Source organism: Polypterus senegalus, chromosome 16 (assembly GCF_016835505.1).
Source record: "Polypterus senegalus isolate Bchr_013 chromosome 16, ASM1683550v1, whole genome shotgun sequence".
Classification (NCBI taxonomy): domain Eukaryota; kingdom Metazoa; phylum Chordata; class Cladistia; order Polypteriformes; family Polypteridae; genus Polypterus; species Polypterus senegalus.
Window position 1 is genome coordinate 57,428,827 of NC_053169.1, and position 21,788 is coordinate 57,450,614.

Genomic DNA, 21,788 nt, shown 5'->3' on the forward strand with positions numbered 1-21,788 from the left:
TTTTAGAACATCAGAAATTTCACCTTAAAATCGTTTCATTTACTAGTTTCTCAAATCCCATCGTAACTAAAGTAGCATGTTACAGTAAATGCTTTGTTTTGTATTTGATGTTCTATGTGCTCTATGTGTGGGAATCACTACGTGCTTCTTAAGCAGGCTTTCTCTTCCTCCGACAGGACAAAGAATCCATTACATTCGTGATATTACAGCTCTCTGAATAATTAAAATACTGAGATGTATACGTGATGTCATTTTCATGACGATAAGAGTTAAAGAATGCTATTAAACATGGGAACACGGTGGTGCAGTGATTGTTCATGCCTCACGCAAGATGCTTGCTGCGCCATGCGCGACCTTCGATGAAATAATTTATTGCAGCAGTACTGTCTCTTTCAAATGTACTAGAGCCCAATTCCTATCCTTACTTTTCTTTCTCCAAGTAACCAACCGCCACACAATCAGCTCTGTAATAGACGTTAAGCCATCTGTAAGCTTAGAATGGCGATTCTTCAAAACTTTTAAGGAACACTGAAATATCTACATTTAATTATTCTATCCATCCAGTGTCGCGCCAGTCCCAGCAAGAATACAGCGCGAGGTAGGAACAATCCTCACATGTTTAATTATTAACAATATAGAATATTTAAATGAATGAAGTTAGTTTTATTTGGATAACTAGCAAAATACCCGCGCTTCGCAGCGGAGAAGTAGTGTGTTAAAGAAGTAATGAAAAGAAAAGGAAACATTTTGAAAATAACGTAACATGATTGTCAATGTAATTGTTTTGTCACTGTTGTGAGTGATGAGTGTTGCTGTCATATATATATATATATATATATATATATATATATATACTAATAAAAGGCAAAGCACTGACTCATTCACTCACTCATTCACTCACTCACTCACTCACTCACTGACTCATCACTAATTCTCCAACTTCCCGTTTTGGTAGAAGGCTGAAATTTGGCAGGCTCATTCCTTACAGCTTACTTACAAAAGTTGGGCAGGTTTCATTTCGAAATTCTACGCTTAATGGTCACAACTGGAACCTATTTTTTCGTCCATATACTATAATAGACGTCTGCTTGATGCCCATGGGAGGTGGAGTTACGCCTCCCACGTAATTTAGTGCCTGCCCATATAAGGCCGTTCGTCAGCGGCAATCCAATAGAAACACTGCTGCTAAATATTCACTGGTGAAGGACTGTGCTTATGCAGACAAAGATGAGATGGTCAGGGTGGTGTTTGGCCCAAACTCAGCGAAACTGCGAGAGAAACTTTTAAGTGCCGGGTCTTAGCTAACATTAAATACAGCCGTGGACAGCGCACGAGATGGCACCAGCACAGCTGGGAACCTTCGATGCATGTGCACCGAGCGGCTAACGTGAACTGACGCAGTGCACAGACAAAAAGAACCAGTTCCAAAGAGTGCTGAACAAAAACCGAATTACACAACTGCGGAAACAAAGCACGGTGTGAACCGTAAGTTTAAATTAAGTTTATAGACACACTCCCGCTGCCGTTTGTCATGCCTACGACGAGTATGGTATTCGCGAGATACAAGTTTAATGAGAAGACATGAGGTATAAACGAGACTTTGGATCACTTTGTTGCGGAGTGAAAATTGCTGTAGCAAGAAACTTTGAATTGTCTTAGCTAACATTAAATAAAGTCATGGACATCGCGAGATCTCACAAGCACAGCTGAGAAGCTTCGATGCATGTACTCCGAGCGGCTCGCGTCAACTGACTTTGCAGGACTGGAAAAGATTAAATTAATTTCATACACACGCTACCGCTACATATTCACAGGCAATTTCCACAACTTACTACCGGGAATGCCTGTTGAACATCTTACATTCACGAGTTCCGATTTGGGTGGTGAACACTTCGATGAATGAAACCTGTTATCTTTACAACGTTTGACAAACACAGAATAAACTTGAACACAACACGTCCTCCAAATACGAACCTGATTGAAAGAAATAATGCTAATCAAATCCTTGATGACAGCAACACTCATAATGGTCACAAGACTATTACATTGACAATCATGTTACGTTATTTTTAAAATGTTTCCTTTTCTTAGCACAAGCACAGCTGAGAAGCATCGATGCATGTACTCCATAACGGGTTAAAAAATAACGCATTTAATCACACTTTGCATTCCAAGCAAAGGGTAACTTTTGTCAATGCATGATTTCCTGGTACATCGATTACATTGATGCACACATCAGAGCTACAAAAATGTAAGAGTCGGAAGAAAGAGCGTTTCTAGCACTGATTGGGGGGAAATTTCATTTCAAAAGACTACCCGACGAAAGCCTTGATAAAAGCGTGGTTTGGTGCAAACTGTGCAAAAATGAGTTTGCATACCACCGAGGCACTTCAACCTTACGGTTCCATCTAAATGCAAAACATGTTACAGCGAGCACAGAAACTGTGTATGCTGTTAGCACTAGCAGTACGGGTTCGAGTACCAACAAAAGGTGTCGGCAGCCCAAACCTCATGAAATGACTGGCCTCAGAACCAAAATTAGTAAGTCAACCTAGGTCAAACTTACAAATTCTCTCGCAAAATACATTGCTTTGGACTGTAGACCACTAACAGTGGTGGAAGGTAGGGGGTTAGAAAATGTGCTACAGTTAGCGTATTTCAAGTAAAATTCAACAGCTTTATGACATTGAAAAGCAAGCAAAATTAGATGCATTACAGAAAGCGGACTTTGTAGCTCTTACTGGGGATCATTGGACTTCCGTGACTGTTAGTAATTCTAATTACATCTAATTACAAAATGTTCAATGATCACATTGTTTTAGCCTAATTTACAAAATAATTTTGGCTAAGGTTACTCACAGTTTAAAGGTGAGGCTGGTCAAATTACCTTTTATGTTTCTGCCTTATATTTTTAAGAAGAAAAACTGCACTTTAATGTTGAAATTTTTGTTATTATTATTTAAAGACAATACTATTATGAAAATGTACTTAAAGTATTTAAAATACCACTTTTTTTTTAAGTCTGCCCAATTTTAGCCAGGGATCATATTTTTGTTTCTACTTTGAAATGAAATGCAGTTTAAATGCATTTTTTTTTCAGAAATAAAAACAGCTTGAGTTTACAATATTCCTGTCCATGTCTATTATTTGATTCTGTCGCCCACTAAAACCCTTATAAATTAACAAACAATATACTCTACTTAATTAGATTAATTTTTTTAATCAAGTCCCACCCCTAATGTAGATATGTATATATATATGTGTATATATATATATGTATATGTTGTAAAAGATGCAACAACAAGCAGCATAAAGGTTTGGGGTTTTCCGGCCCCGTATATTGCAGACAATCCACAATTAATCAAAATATAAACACTATATATATATATATATATATATATATATATATGCCAGCAACACTCATGACAATGACAAGACAATTACATTGTCAAACATGTCACGTTATTATTAAAATGTTTCCTTTTCTTTTTCATTACTTCTTTAACACTATACTTCTCCACTGTGAAGTGCGGGTATTTTGCTAATATATATATATATTTACACACACACACATATATACATACATATATATATATACATATATACACATATATCCACATAAATACACACAAATACATATATATATATATACACACAACACACATATATCTATACTAATAAAAGGCAAAGCCCTCACTCACTCACTCACTCACTCACTAATTCTCCAACTTCCCGTGTGGGTGGAAGGCTGAAATTTGGCAGGTTCATTCCTTACAGCTTCCTTACAAAAGTTGGGCAGGTTTTATATCGAAATTCTACGCGTAATGGTCATAACTGGAAGCAGTTTTTCTCCATTTACTGTAATGGAGATGAGCTTCAACGCCGTGGGTGCGGAGTTTCGTGTGACATCATCACGCCTCCCACGTAATCACGCAGTACATAGAAAACCAGGAAGACCTCAAAAAAGCGCTCAAGAAAACATGCATTATATAATTGAGAAGGCAGCGAAACAATAAGAAGCGAGCGAGTGACATATACAACCATATTCATGAGTTCTGCTACTTGAAACAAAGCACGATGTAAACCTACACTTTAAATTAAGTTCATAGACAGGCTGCCGCTGGCGTTTGTAATTTAGTGCCTGCCCATATAAGGCCGTCCGTCAGCAGCAATCCAATAGCAAACTGCCACGGGTAAATATTCACGGGTGAAGGACTGTCTGTGCTTATGGAGAGGAAGGTGAGATGGTCAGGGTGGTGTTTGACACAAACTCAGCAAAACTGCGAGAGAAAGTTTTAAGTGCCAGGACTAAGGTAACATTAAAAACAGCCATGGACATAGCACGAGATGGCACCAGCACAGCTGGGAACCTTCGATGCAAGTACACCGAGTGGCTCACGTGAACTGGCGCAGTGCACAGATAAAAAGCAGCAGTTCCAAAGAGCGCTGAACAAAAACCGAATTACACAATTGAAAAGGCAGCAAAAAATCTGAAGCGTCTGATAAGCATATTCATAAATGCAGCTACTGTGGAAACAAAGCACACGGTGGAAAAAGTCAATGTCCCGCTAAAGGAAGACAGTGTAAAAAAAACCCGTGCATGCAGTGTGTCAGGTCTCAGATAAAGAAGAAGACGAGCTGTTTATTGATGCAGTAAGAAACGAATCAATGAATGAAACCTGTCATCTTTACAGTGATTGAAAAACACGGAATGTAACTTGAACACAACACATCCTACAAATACGAACCTGATTGAAAGAAATAATGATAATCAAATCCTTGATGACAGCAACACTCAGTAACACTCACAAAACAAATACTGTATATTGACAGTCATGTTACGTTATTTTTAAAATGTTCCCTTTTGTTTTTCTTCCTTTTTTAACACACTACTTCTCCGCTGCGATACGCGGGTATATATATATGTATATATATATATCCCGCTCTACATACTCGAATAATGGATACTTTATTCGCCATCAATGATTGTTTTGGTAAAGCCATACTCGGTGTATTCATTAGATGAACGGTAAAAAAGTAAGAGTGAGGGGAGGATGACTCATTGAGGCATGCAGGCTGTAGTGCGCGTCAACTCTATCTGAATTGCGCGATCACATTTGAAAAAATATATCTTTTCAAGTTCTATTTAGTCCATATGTGTCAAACTCAAGGGCGGGCCACATCCGCCCGCGTGTAATTATATCCGCCCGCAAGATCATTTTATATACTGTATTATTGTTATTAAAGCCCGGGTATATGAAGCGCTGGTAACACAATAAACTACAGATCCCATAATGCAGCGCTTCAGCTGCCTTGCCGAACACTTACAACTTATTGCGAAGCTATAGTTATTGCGCACTGAGTTTGCACGGCGCTTTGGTGACTTTGAAGAACAAAAAAAGTCCGTCTACATGCGGCTCGAACCTTGTGCATGTTTGGTGGCACATATCTGTGTGAGAAGCTCTTCTCAGTGATAAAGACTAACAAAACAGCACACAGGAGTCGCCTCACTGATGACCACCTGCAATCCATCCTGAGAATCTCCACAACACAGAACCTCACACCAAACATAAACGAACTTGTGGCCAAAAAAAGATGCCAGGCGTCCAGCTCTAAAATGACATATGAGCAAAGACAACTGCATGATTTGATTTGTTATTGCACGTAAGAGCGGAGTCAACGTTTTAACAAACAGCGTATTGCACTGATACTGAAATAGCTGTGTGTGTATATATGTAGATATGTATGTATATGTATATATATGTTTATATATGTGTGTGTGTATGTATGTATGTATGTATATATATATATATGTATTTGTGTGTATATATGTGTGTGTATGTATGTATGTGTGTGTGTATATATGTAGTATATATATATATATGTATATATGTGTATATGTATAGATATGTATATATATATATGTTTATGTGTGTGTGTGTATATATATATATATATATATATATATATATATATGACAACAACACTCATCACTCACAACAGTGACAAAACAATTACATTGACAATCAGGTTACGTTATTTTCAAAATGTTTCCTTTTCTTTTCATTGCTTCTTTAACACACTACTTCTCCGCTGCGAAGCGCGGGTATTTTGCTAGTATATATATAATAGCAAGCGGAGTTACGCCTCCCACGGGCATCGAGCAGACGTCTATTATAGTATATGGACGAAAAAATAGGTTCCAGTTATGACCATTACGCGTAGAATTTCAAAATGAAACCTGCCCAACTTTTGTAAGTAAGCTGTAAGGAATGAGCCTGCCAAATTTCAGCCTTCTACCTACACTGGAAGTTGGAGAATTAGTGATGAGTGAGTGAGTGAGGGCTTTGCCTTTTATTAGTATATATATATATATATTGTAGAAGGTGACACAGACAGACGAACATCGTTGGATCCACCACACACTGTTTATTTACAAATATTTACAATTTGAACGTGCAGAAACCCCAGTGCCTCTTGCACCGATTCCCCAAAGTTCAGGCCTCTCAGTCACTGTGCCTTTCTCTCTTGGCCGCCTCCAGTCCCCTCTCCAGCTCCGTCTGTCTGCCACCCAACTTCCACTAATGACTGGAGGGAGGCGGCCCCTTAAATGGGAACCCGGATGGGCTCCAGCTGCTTCCCGGCACTCTCCTTTGGACACACCCCTGTGTGGCGGAAGTGCGGGCTGTGCACCCGGAAGCTGTCCGGGTGTCTCCTGTTCTCTTCCCTCCAGCACTTCCTGGTGGCCACGGCCCCCTACAGGGTTGGGCTTCCAAGCCCTCTACCCGTGGCCCCCAATACAACCAGGGCGATCGCCCCCTTGCGGTCTGGAGGAGGCACAAGCCCTCCTCTGGTCCTCCTGGGAGTCCTGGTCGGGCTCCAGCCCCGGCCGGGGACCACACGGGATATTCTGGCACCGGTGTGCCACCTGGCGGTGGCCATGGGCCCCTACAGGGCTGGGCTTCCAAGCTTTGTACCCGAGGCCCCCAACATAACCAGGACGGACGCCCCCTCATGGTCTGGAGAAGGCACAAGCCCTTCTCTGGTCCTCCTGTGCATCGGGACCACACAGGATATTCCGGCCCTGGGGCGCCGCCTGGCGGTGGCCACGGGTCCCTACAGGGCTGGGCTTCCAACCCCTGTACCCGAGGCCCCCAACATAACCAGGACGGACGCCCCCTCGCGGTCTGGAGGAGGCACAAGCCCTCCTCTGATCCTCCTGGGCATCCTGGTCGGGACCACAATATATATATATTTATACATTTTCGCCCACAGGACTGCCGCATACTGGATGTTTTTCCCATTTCACGCCATTTTTTGTAAACCCTAGAAATGGTTGTGCGTGAAAATCCCAGTAACTGAGCAGACTGTGAAATACTCAGACCGGCCCGTCTGGCACCAACAACCATGCCACGCTCAGAATTGCTTAAATCACCTTTCTTTCCCATTCTGACATTCAGTTTGGAGTTCAGGAGATTGTCTTGACCAGGACCACACCCCTAAATGCATTGAAGCAACTGCCATGTGATTGGTTGATTAGATAATTGCATTAATGAAAAATTGAACAGGTGTTCCTAATAATCCTTTAGGTGAGTGTATATATATATATATATATATACTGCTTAAAAGAATTAAAGGAACACTTTTTAATCAGAGTATAGCATAAAGTCAATGAAACTTATGGGATATTAATCTGGTCAGTTAAGTAGCAGAGGGGGTTTTTAATCAGTTTCAGCTGCTGTGGTGTTAATGAAATTAACAACAGATGCACTAGAGGGGCAACAATGAGATGACCCCCAAAACAGGAATGGTTTAACAGGTGGAGGCCACTGACATTTTTCCCTCCTCATCTTTTCTGACTGTTTCTTCACTATTTTTGCATTTGGCTACAGTCAGTGTCACTACTGGTAGCATGAGGCGATACCTGGACCCTACAGAGGTTGCACAGGTAGTCCAACTTCCCCAGGATGGCACATCAATACGTGTCATTGCCAGAAGGTTTGCTGTGTCTCCCTGCACAGTCTCAAGGCATGGAGGAGATTCTAGGAGACAAACAGTTACTCTAGGAGAGCTGGAGAGGGCCATAGAAGGTCCATAACCCATCAGCAGGACCAGTATCTGCTCCTTTGGGCAAGGAGGAACAGGATGAGCACTGCCAGAGCCCTACAAAATGACCTCCAGTAGGCCACTGGTGTGAATGTCTCTGACCAAACAATCAGAAACAGACTTCATGAGGGTTGCCTGAGGGCCCAAATGTCTACTGCGCCCTGTGCTCACTGCACAGCACCGGGGAGCTCAATTGGCATTTGCCATAGAACACCAGAATTGGCAGGTCCACCACTGGCGTCCTGTGCTTTTCACAGATGAGAGCAGGTTTACCCTGAGTATATGTGAAAGACGTGAAAGAGTCAGGAGAAGCCATGGAGAATATTATGCTGCCTGTAACATCGTTTAGCATGACTGGTTTGGTGGTGGGTCAGTGATGATCTTGGAGGCATATCCATGGAGCGACTCACAGACCTCTACAGGCTAGACAACGGCATCTTGACTGCCATTAGGTATCAGGATGAAATCCTTGGACCCATTGTCAGACCCTACGCTGGTGCAGTAGGTCCTGGTTTCCTCCTAATGCACGACAATGCCCGGCCTCATGTGGCAAGAGTATGCAGGCAGTACCTGGAGGATGAAGGAATTGAAACAATTGAATGGCCTTCACGATCCCCTGACTTAAACCCAATAGAACATCTGTGGGACATTATGTTTCGGTCCATTAGGTGCCGCCAGGTTGCTCCTCAGACTGTACAACAGCTCAGGGATGCCCTCATACAGATCTGGGAGGAAATGCCACAAGACACCATCCGTTGTCTCATTAGGAGCATGCCCCGACGTTGTCAAGCATGCATACAAGCTCGTGGGGGCCACACAAGATACTGAAAAGCATTTTGAGTAGCAGAAATTAAGTTTTTAAAAAATGGACTAGCCTGCCACATCTTCATTTCACTCTGATTTTAGGGTGTCTACACAATTGAGCCCTCTGTAGGCAGAAAACCTTTATTTCCATTAAAAGACTTGGCATCCTTTTGTTCCTAAGACATTGCCCTGTCGTTATTTGTATAGATATCCAACTTCATATTGAGATCTGATGTATCTAATGTGTTTCTTTAAAGTGTTCCTTTAATTTTTGTGAGCAGTGTATATAAATATATATATATATATATATATATATATATATATATATATATATATATATATATATATATATATATATATATATATATATATACTCTTTGGTGCGAGCAACTGTTGCTGGGGGTGCCAGAATCCATCAAGGAAGAAAAATGAAAAACATTATTTGTACAAAATCTTAATTTATTTATCCATTCGTAAATAATTAAATGGGCAGGCTATTTTGTATCAGTGCAATACGCTGTTTGTTAAAACGGATGACTCCGCTCTTACGCAAGTCTGCGTGGATATTATGAACTATCGTATCTGTTCAAGTTCTATTTAAATTTTAAATAGAAGGAATTTTATTTAGTCGACAGAAATATCTTTGGTAGGAATGTAAGTTAAATGTAGGCATCATTGCATAAATTTTTCTTTACCATACAAATGTAAAGAGTAAATTCGCCTTACATTCCAACCAAAGATATTTCTGTCGACTAAATAGAACTTGAAAAGATATATTTTTTCGAATGTGATCTCGCAATTCAGATCGAGTTGACACGCACTACATCGAGCCCGCGTGCTATTGTGGTTTTGCCTGCGTGCCTCAATAAGTCATCCTCCCCTCGCTCTTACTTTTTTACTGTTCATCTAATGAATACACTGAGTATGGCTTTACCAAAACAATCATTGATGGCGAATAAAGTATCCATTATTCATAAAGCTTCAATTGGTGATCTGTCTTTCTGCGTTAACCGCATATTTTTTCATATGTCTCAAACCAAGGGGATGCGAGGGTAAAATGAATCAGGAAGCACACATACATACTCAGTGCACCCCCTCTCGGGAATCAAACCTCAGACGTCAGAGCTAGAGGCAAAGCCTCTACCATTGCGCCACGGCGTGTGGTTTGTCTATTTCAGAGTATGTAGATCGGGGTATATATATATACATATATATATATATATATATATATATATACCCGCGCTTCACAGCGGAGAAGTAGTGTGTTAAAGAAGTTATAAAAAAGAAAAGGGAACTGCATCAATAAACAGCTCGTCTTCCTCTTTATCTGAGACGTCACACACTGCATGCACGGGTTTTTTTTTACACTGTCTTCCTTTAGCGGGACATTGACTTTTTCCACTGTGTGCTTTATTTCCGCAGTAGCTGCACTTATGAATATTCTTGTATGTATCACACGCTTCATATTTTTTTGCTTCCTTCCCAATTGTGTAATTTGGTTTTTGTTCAGCATTCTTTGGAACTGTTGCTTTTTGTCTGTGCACTGCGTCATTTCATGTGAGCCGCTCGGTGTACATGCATCGAAGGTTCCCAGCTGTGCTGGTGCCACCTCGTGTGATGTCCATGGCTGTATTTAATGTTAGCTAAGACCCGGCACTTAAAAGTTTCTCTCGCAGTTTCGCAGAGTTTGTGCCAAACACCACCCTGACCATCTCATCTTCCTCTGCATAAGCACAGTCCTTCACCTGTGAATATTTAGTGACAGTGTTTCTATTGGATTGCCGCTGACGGACGGCCTTATATGGGCAGGCACTAAATTACGTGGGATTCCACCACGTGCTTTGTTTCCACAGTAGCTGCACTTATGAATATGCTTGTATGTATCACACGCTTCATATTTTTTTGCTGCCTTCTCAATTGTGTAATTCCGTTTTTGTTCAGCACTCTTTGGAACTGTTGCTTTTTGTCTGTGCACTGCGTCAGTTCACGTGAGCCGCTCGATGTACATGCATCTAAGTTTCCCAGCTGTGCTGGTGCCATCTCGTGCGATGTCCACGGCTGTATTTAATGTTAGCTAAGACCCGGCACTTAAAAGTTTCTCTCACAGTTTCGCTGAGTTTGTGCCAAACACCACCCTGACCATCTCACCTTCGTCTGCATAAGCACAGTCCTTCACCCGTGAATATTTAGCGGCAGTGTTTCTATTGGATTGCCGCTGACGGACGGCCTTATATGGGCAGGCACAAAATTACGTGGGAAGTGTAACTCCACCTCCCACGGCCATCGAGCAGACGTCTATTATAGTATATGGACGAAAAAATAGGTTCCAGTTGTGACCATTACGCGTAGAATTTCGAAATGAAACCTGCCCCACTTTTGTAAGTAAGCTGTAAGGAATGAGCCTGCCAAATTTCAGCCTTCTACCTACACAGGAAGTTGGAGAATTAGTGATGAGTGAGTGAGTGAGTGAGTGAGTGAGTGAGTGAGTGAGTGAGTGAGTGAGTGAATGAGTGAGTGAATGAGTCAGTGAGGGCTTTGCCTTTTATTAGTATAGATATAATAAACATATTTTGCTGCATTTCATCTTAAAAATGATATTGTCATCATATGTAAATACGTGCTTTACAAAGTGGCTCAGGTTGTGCATTATTATAACTGTATTGCAAGTTTACAGTGAGGTAATTGTACTAAGCACAAAGCATTCTACAAGGAGCAATTGATGGACTGAGTGAGTGCGTTTATAGTTGTTGGGATGAAACTGTTTCTGAAGCGCGAGGAAAGGCTCTGAAGCATTTGCCATATGACAGCAGTTCTATACTGTAGGCAGCATGGCTGAGGCAGCGTATGCTTGATGCTGTATACCGATAATTCTCTCTCCAGTCAGTTGCTGTAGAGCTGTGATTCCCCATTCAGATACAGTGATATAAATACTCCGAGTGGTGCAGTGAGAGTAATATGGAAAAAGATGATCCACTGTGGCAACCACTAACGGGAGCAGCAGAAAGAAGAAGAAGAAAAAGGTGCAGTGAGAGTAACAACGCTAAAGCAGCTATGGAATTTAAATAGTTTGACAATTCTGTGGACCATTATATTGTTACAGGTTAATTACAGTATGCAGTTAATTTCAGTGTATTTATAAAGCCGCATCAGGGATGTGGATCTATAAAAGAAAGGGAAACCACACTGGAACAGTAGCACTGCTTTGATGCTGGGTGTCGCCAGTTTGCAAAACCGAGCGGAGAACTTATATACGCCAGGGTTGGAGCTACCATGAAAATGTGCGTTGCTTTACGCCAAGTTTAGGTTTTATACACCACGATTTGAATGTGGAAACATTCGTACACAACATTTTTGTGCATATGCACCGCTTATACATGAGGCTACTGGTGAGGCAAGAGTGGGAGCTCTCCCTTTTGGGATCATGTGCCCGAGCCACCCTCGGACACAACCTGCTCCGAGGACAGTGGCAGGTGGGTAGTTTGATTGGGGTGGTACACCTGTCATAATATAATGGAGGTGTCCTAAGACGAGCTTAGGGAGGCCAGAAACCCCCTGTGGAGCAGAAGGGCAAAAGCTTGCCTGATCTTGAGTACCAACCGTGAAAATTGGGCCTCATGATCCTTCTGGTTTTTTGGGTTTCAAGCAGGAGATGTCAGAAAAGTTACCACAGGGATAACTGGGTTGTGGCGACCAAGCATTCATAACGACGTCGCTTTTTAGTCCTTCAATGTCAGCTCTTTAAATCATTCGAAGCAGAATTTACCATGCGTTAGATTGTTCACCCATAAGTAGGGAATGTGAGCTGGGTTTTGACCGTCATGAGACAGGTTAGTTTTACCCTACTGATGATGGTGTTGTCGCAATAGCAATCCTGGTCAGTAGAAGAGGAAATGCAGTTTCAGATATTTGGTGTATGTGCTTGGCTGAGAAGCCAATGGTGCAAAGCTACCATCAGAGGGATTATGACTGAATACCTATAAGTCAGAATCCCACCTAGACGTGACAATACGCTGGCACCAAAGAGCCTTGGTGGGCCAGGAATAGATGGAGGAGGACCAACGCAGAAGGCAGTTCGAGACGGGGCCGGGGAGGGGGCAGGAAAGAACCTGAACTCTGATTCAATGGTGGTGATAGGGCTTAATAGTCATTAAAGGCAGGGGGTCACACAAAAAATAAGAAACTGGTTAGGGTCATAGGATGGGTATATGACCAGGTGTCCATTTGCCTCTGGCCCAGGGCTATGAAGACCCTGAACTTTGATTTAAAGGTGGTGTTGGGGCTTAATAGTTAAAAAGGTCTTGGTGGTAAAGTGAGCTCTACGGCTGACTGCCATTTTAACAAATAATTGATGCACTCACAAATTTAAGGAAGGGGGGCATGGTAGCATGGTGAGAGCGGTTCCCGTGCGAGATGCGGGTGGTCCCACAAATAAGTGCACAGGTGCGGAATTGCCCATGGCCATCATTGATGCCAGGAGCTGCTAATTGTCACACCTGTGCCATGTCCCCATATTTAAAGGGAGAAGCGCGAGTGCTAAGGGTAAAAAGAAAGAAAAAGAGAAGGGAGAACAGAGGTTAAAGGAAGAATGCGGTAGAAGAAAAGAGCCGGTGGAGGAGTAAGCGAACGAGCAGGCTCGTGATAGAGAAAGCAGGCAACTGGGAGGAGAGCCCCAGGGGCTGACACTCAGGGCAAATGGAAGTGGTCACTCCTGTTGAGTAGTTCTGATTAGCAGGAGTGACTGCATAAGGCCAGGAAGGCTTTGGGGGAGAGTCAAGCATGAGTGCCCTTGTCGTTGGGGGACCCCGAGTCTTGGTCCAGCAAGAGAGCCTGTATGCAGCCTGGGACAGAAGGCAACTGGACCTGATAAAGGTCAGTTGCACCTGCTGATAAGGCAAATCCACTGCTGCAAGGCCCATGAGAGATAAACAAAGGAGCTGTCAGATAAAGGGAAAGGCACCAGGCTTTTTAAAACAGACTGTTCCTGCTAGTACTGTATTTTAACTTCCATGTTCATGTGTTTTAATGGATTATTTATTAACTTTGAGCACTGCACAGTGGACACTGTTTTTGTTTGTGAATAAAAGCACTGTACACTTCTGCTCCTTCCACTTGCTTCAAGTTGTGTCATCAGTTGTCCTTCTCATAGTGATCATGACTATTGATGGTGTCAGGTTCAAGAAGCTCCCAAATCTGGAAGAGGGACCATGGAGCCAAACTCGCACCGTCACAAATAACACAGGTCATGTATCCGGGGAGGGCAAAGGGTCATGCCAGCTGGAAGGCAGAGGGTCATGTAGCTGAAGTGAGCAGAGTGTCATGTAGTTTGCAACAGGGGCTGGAAAAATTTCTAAGTCCACTTAGGAGCGGAGGGTCATACAGTCTCAGGGGCAGAAGGTCGTGTAGGATGCGACGCAGATGTAAACCTACTTTTGCTCACCTGTCCCGGCTATCATGACCTTCTTCCTCTGAGTTCACATTACCCTCTGCGGGAAGGGTAAAAGTAGATTTACAGTTGTTTATTTGGAAAAAGGCATGCAGGCTATGATTATTCCAGTGAATTCACAACTGTAACCCTACTTTTGTACACCCCTTTTGGCTGCTCCCATTAGGGGTCACCTCAGAGGATCATCTTTTTCCAGGTTTTCCTCTCCTCTGCATCTTGCTCTGCTACACCCACCACCTTCATGTCCTCTCTCACCACATCCATAAACCTTTTCTTAAGCATTCCTCTTTTCATCTAGCCTGGCAACTCCATCCTTAGCATCTTTCTCCCAATATACCCAGCATCTCTCCTCTGCATATGTACAAACCAATGCAATTTGCCTCTCTGACTTTGTCTCTCAACCGCCCAACCTGAATTGACCCTTTAATGTACTCATTTCTGATCCTGACCATCCTTGTCACATCGAATGCAAATCTTAACATCTTTAACTCTGCTACCTCCAGCTCTGTCTCCTGTTTATTTGTCAGTTCAACTTTCTCTAACCCATATAACATATCTGGTCTCACTGCTGTCCTCTGGACCTTCCCTTTCACTCTTGCTGGTACCTGTCTGTCACAAATCACTCCTGGCACTGTTCTCCACCCACTTCACCCTGCCCGCACTCTCTTCTTCACCACTCTTCCACACTCCCCATTACTCTGTACTGTTGATCCCAAGTATTTAAACTCCTCCACCTTTGCTAACTCTACTTCCTGCATCCTCACCATTCCACTGACCTCCCTCTCATTTACACACATGTATTCCATCTTGTTCTTACTGACTTCATTCTTCTCCTCTCCAGAGCATATCTATACCTCTCCAGGGTCTACTTGACCTGCTCCCTACTCTCGCTACAGATCATAATGTCATCCACAAACATCATAGTCCATGGGGACTCCTGTCTAATCTAGTCTGTCAACCTGACTATAACAATTGCAAATAAGAAAAGGCTCAGAACTGATACGTGATGTAATCCCAAACCTACATTGAATGTATCCATCACTCCTAATACAGACCTCACCACTGTCACTCTTCCCTTGTACATATCCTGTACAACTCTTACATATGTCTCTGCCACTCCCGAATTCCTCATACAATACCACAACTCCTCTCTAGGCACCCTGTCATATGTTCACAAGGGTTCACAAGTCCACAAAGACGCAATGCAACTCCTTATGGACTTCTCTATACTTTTCCATCAACACCCTCAAAGCAAACATTGCATCTGTAGTGCTCTTTCCTGCCATGAAACAATTGTTCACTGATTATCACCTCCCTCAGAACAATATAATGCAATATAACATAGCTGGTCTCACTACTGTCCTGTAGACCTTCCCTTTCACTCTTGCTGATATTCGTCTGTCACAAATCATTCCTGACACTCTTCTCCACCCATTCCACCCTGCCTGCACTCTTTTTCATCTCTCTTCTACAATCCCCGTTATTCTGAATTGTTGATCCCAAGTATTTAAACTCATCCACCTTCACCATCTCTAATCCCTACATCCTCACCATTCCACTGATCTCCCTCTCATTCACACACATGTATTCTGTTGTGTTCTCACTGACCATCATTCCTCTCCTGTCTAGAGCAAACCTCAAACTCTCCAGGATCTCCTTGACCTGCTCCCTACTCTCGCTACAGATCACAATGTCATCAACAAACATCATAGTCCACGGGGACTCCTGTCTAATCTCGTCTGTCAACCTGCCCATCACCATTGCAAATAAGAAAGGGCTAAGAGCTAATCCCTGATGTAATCCCACCTCCACGCTGAATGCATCTATCACACCTACTGCAGTTTTAACCACTGTCGTACTTAACTCGTACATATCCTGTACAACTCTTACATACTTCTCTGCCTCTCCCTACTCCCTTATATAATACCACAACTCCTCTCGCAGCACCCTGTCATATGCTTTCTCCAGGTCCACAAAGACACAATGAAACTCCTTCTGGGCTTCTCTATACTTTTCCATCAACACCCTCAGAGCAAACATTGCATCTGTGGTGCTCTTTCCTGGCATGAAACCATACTGCTGCTCACTAATCATCACCTCCCTTCTTAGCCTACCTTCCACTACTCTTTCCCATAACTTTATGCTATGGCTCATTAATTTTATCCCTCTATAGTTGCTACAGGTCTGCAAATCTCCCTTATTCTTAAAAATCTGTACCAGTACACTTCTTCTCCACTTCTCAGGCCTTCTCTCACTTTCCAAGATTTCATTAAACAATCTGGTTAAAAACTCTACTGCTATCTCTCCTAAACACCTCCATTCTTCCACAGGTATATCATCTGGATCAAAAGCCTTTCCGTTATTAATCCTCTTCATAGCTGTCCTTACTTCATCCTTGCTAATCTTCTTTCTCTCTCATTCTCGTTATTCATCATCCTCTCAAAGTACTCTTTCCATCTGCTCAACACTCTTGTTGCTTGTGAGTATATTTCCATCTTTATTCTTTATTACCCTAATCTACTGCACATTTTTCCCAGCTTAGTTCCACTCTCTAGCCATACAATACATAGAGATCCTTTTCTCCCTCCTTAGTGTCCAACCTCTCATACAACTCATCATATGCCTTTTCTTTAGCCTTCACCACCTCTCTTTTAACCTTACGCCTTATCTCCTTGTAATCCTATCTACTTTCTGCATCTCTGTTACTATTCCACTTTTTCCTCAAGAAACCCTTTCTCTCTATACTCTTGTACATCCTCATTCCACCACCAGGTTTCCTTATCCACCTTCCACTGTTTAGGTGTCACACCATGCACCCTTCTAGCTGTCACCCTTACTACATCTGCTGTAGTTGCTCTGCTATTTGGTAACTCTCCACTGCCACCCAGTGCTTCCCTCTCTTATCTTCTCCCTGAACTCAACATTGCAGTCTTCCTTTTTCATATTCCACCATTTGATCCTTGGCTCTGTCCTCACTCTCCTCACTCTCTCTTCTTGATATCCAGTGTCATCCTACAGACCCCCAACCTATCCTGCCTAACTACGCTTTCCCCGGTCACTACTTTGCAGTCAGACTGACCCTCCTGCATAGAATATAATCTACCTCTGTGCATCGTCCTCCACTCTTGTACATCATCCTGTGTTCCTCCCTCTTCTTAAAATATGTATTCACCACAGCCACTGTTGTGTCTATGAAGTACACAGTTTCCCAGTTGCTGGAACACTCTTTCTTTTTTAGTCTTGAAATCACAACCACCAAAAGCATGCACCATTCTCACACATGCGCAAACACATATGTGATCACTTTTCATCTGCACATGTAATTATTTTTACAACCATTATGTTATCCAACATCCCCCCTTCCCAAAAGTCAAGTATTAAAGGATGTGACAAAATCCCGTAAATAACATAGATGTTGACAGACCTGTTGGGGTCGTTGTTGCTGAGTAACTGATGGTTGGGAGATCTGGGGTGCCACTTCAGATGCATTGCTATGGCTGTCATCTGATGGAGGTACTGACCTAAAATGGGTACTATGAAACAGAAACTCTGGTATGCTAAGGTCAGGTGGTGACACTTTATGCAGGTGACGGGTGTGTCAGTGAGAGCCATCCTGTAACAGAAATGTGGCTATCCCCAATTGCCTGGTAATCTGAAGAGGTGAAAGAAAAAGAAAAAAGTGTAGCTTATCAGCACGATTTAACTTCTGTATTCTCACCTAGTCACCAGCACTGATATTAGACAACTTCACTCTGTAGTGCTGATCAAATTGCCGTTTCATTTTCTTTTGCCCTTGTCTGACTTTGGCACTTGCTGAGGGCCATTGTCAGTTGTGGTTACATGTGGAAATCCAAAACAGGCTATCAGAGTCTCCAGTACTTTGATCACAGTCATCAGTGACTTTGTTCACCGGAACAACTTCAGGCCACTTAGAGTGTAGATCATATATGCTCACAAGAAAACGATGATGGGGAGGAGCACTGTGAAGTTTACCACAAATATCCAGCTGCAATTGTTCCCATGAGTGTGCTGGCCACTGGATGGTCTGAAGTGGTGAAAGAGTAAGTAACCCTTTCTTTTCATTAACTAGACAAGCAGAGTAATCCTTAACAAGGACTTCTATAGCGTTGTCAATACGTGGCCACCATACCCGATCTCGGAACCTGTTTCATCCTCACAATTCCTAGGTGACCCTCATGAGCCATTGCCAAAATACGAGACCACAAGCACCACAGCACAATAACCCCGAGTAATACAGGTGTAATTCCAACATGACAGTTCCTCTTTCACTTTCACTTACAAATGAGATCAGCTCTCTGGATACAAATTTGGGCCAGCCCTCTCTAATATAAGTGGTAATAATTTGAAAAGATTATAATCTTTCAAAGCTTGCTGGAGCTCTTTAAGTGATGCAATATCCTGGAGAGGCCCATACAGCAGCTGAATAAGGTCATTTTCGATTACAGCAATTTGGTTTTGAAGTGGTCCCAGCGTTGGTGTAAAGCATGACAGTAGGTAAGCTACTACATTTTCCCGTCCTGGCTTAAACACCAGTTGGAAATTATATTGTTCTAAACAATCAGACCACCTATATAACCAGAGGGGTTTGTATCCTGTTCCAGATGTTGACAGCAAAGAAGTGAGAGCCTAATGGTCTGTCCTCAGAATGAATGGTCTGCCATACAAATAAATATGCCATCACTCACAAGCCCAGATACATGCCAAAGCTTCACGTTCCCCTGCAGAGTATTTTTGTTCAGCCAGGCTCAGTGCTCTGGAGGCAAATACAACTGGCATTTCCAGCCCCTCTTCCATCTGTGACAAAATAGCTCCCAAGGCCAAGGTAGAGGCATCACAAGTAACAATGGCAGTATCCTCTGGGTTAAAATGAAAGAGAACTGGTGCAGTCGTGAGATGTTGCTTCAGGAGATGGAATGCTTCAGCACATGCAGAGGTCCAATCCCAGGGTGCCTCCTTTTTTATGTGCTCAAGTAGTGGGGTCATGATAGCTGAATATTGTGGCAGGAAGCATAAATAATAAGATGTCATCTCTAAAAAATGAAGTAACTTGTGCAGCTGTAGTGGGTTCAGGAAGACTGCAAACAGCATCCACATTGGACTGCAAGGGTTTAAGACCTTTAGATGATAAATGGAACCCAACAAAATCAATTTCTGATGCTGCAAAGATACACTTCTCCCCATTTGAAGTGATGCACTACAATGTCATCCTAGCCAAGAGTGATGTCATTGTTTTCTTAAAACAACTGGGCACTCAGCAAAGCCCAAATAGCATACAGGTATAACAGAACACCCGAAGGTGTGTGATGAATGCAGTGAGAGCCCTACAATCAGGATGTAATGGTATTTCTGCAGGTAGCCTTGTCATAAGTCCAGTTTATTGAAAACTGTGGAAGCATGAAATTGAGATGTAATCTCCTCAGCTGTTGGTAGTAGGTATCTGTCCGGGACCACAGCCTTGTTAACTGCACGAAGGTCAATACAAAGGCGCAACCTGCCTGACTTTTTACATGCAATTACTAGTTTGGAGATCCAGGGCAATGCACTGACTGGTTCTATAATCCCTTCATCCAGAAGCTGTTTCAACTGTGTGGTAACATCATCTCTCAGTGCTAGTGGGGTTTGGCGCAGTGGCTGAATAACAGGAGGTATGGACAAATTAAGTCTGGGCTTGTGCACAAACTCTGACAGGCATCCTAGGCCATTAAACAAAGCAGGCCATTTTTGAACCCACGGAGAAGAGACTTGAAGGATTTGTGCCCCATCGTAATTGAGAACAGTAAATCCAAGTATGAGGAAAAGGTCAATACCAAAACTACTGTCTCCTTGCTTTGTAACATGAAAGCAAAATTCACAAAGAGATCTTGTTCCAAAATGAACATGTATAGATGGGCTCTGCAAAGGTAAATGAGAATAAAACTGCTTGTATGTAGCATAAGAAATACTTTAGTGCCCATATCCAAAAGCAAAGAATGCACACATCCTGTATATATGCTGCACAAGTCTTGAAGTTAGGAGAACAAGACTGCACTGCATAGATAGGTGCTGGTGCTGAATGTGAAGGTGAGGTCTTCCCAAATGTAGGCACCAGGGACGAATGACAGCATCTTACAAAATGGTTTAATTTGTTGCATTTTCTACATCTCTGCCCTCTTGCTGGACAGCCTGAATCCCCGTGCTGGTGATGATTAGATCCACAATTCCCACAATATTGTCTTTGTAGGACTGGGGCAGCTGTCTCTGCATAGTTATCAGTGAAAGAGGGCTGTAACATCTGCACTGATAAAGCAGGAGCTGCTGTCAGTTGCACCCCACTTTGCACTGCTGATTCAACCTGCAACACAATCTCTATTGCATTCTCTAGTGTAAGTTTGTCAGACTCATCAATAATCTCTCCCTCACAGGTGCATTATGCATTTTCTCTATCAGCTGATCTCTTATCATCTTGTTATGAAGCGGACAAAAATTGCAGTGTCTTGCTAATTCCCGTACCGCGGTTGTATTTTGTTGGGATTGACTCATCCACAAACTGGCTATGCTGATGAAAGTGAAATCGCCATAAAAGGACGCTCTGTGTTCCAGAAAAGTGCTTCCTGAGGGGCTGAACTGCTGTGTTGTATGAGTCGGTTGTGCCCAACCTATGAAAAATATGCTGCCCTTCTGTGCCCACACAGTGGAGGAAGATGGCACGCTTGCGTGCATCAGGTACGGAGTCCAAGCCAAGAGCAATCAGGTAAGTTTGAAAAGACTCAAACCAGCGAGTCCAAGGCACAGAAGGATCACCAGGTAAAGGTAAGAAAGGAGGTGGTGGTGACAGCGAAAGTTCAGCCTTGAAATCACAACAACCAAAATGTGCACCATTCTCACACATGCACAAACACATATGCACTCACTTTCCATGCGTGCATGTAATTATTAGTACAAACATTGTTATCCGACATGTTCATCCTTTTTGCAAAATCTACTATTATCTGACCTTCTGCATTCATCTCCTTGACATCATACATACCCATCACCTCCTCATCTCCTCTGTTCCCTTCAGTAACATGTCAATTGAAATCTGCGCTAATCACCACTCTCTTTCTCCCTTGGGCACACTCTCCACCACTTCAAGCAACTCACTACAGAAATATTCTTTCTCATCCATCACACAACCAACTTGCAGGGCATATGTACTAAAACATTCATCATCATACCTCCAATTTCCAGCTTCATAATCATCACTCTGTCTGACACTCTTTTCACCTCCAAAACACTCTTGACATACTGTTCCTTCAGGATAATCCCTACCCCATTTCTCCTCCCATTCACACCTGGTAGAACAACTTGAACCCACCTCCAATATACCTGGCATTACTCACCTTCCATTTAGTCTCTTGCACGCACAGTATATTAATCTTCTTTCCTTCCATCATAT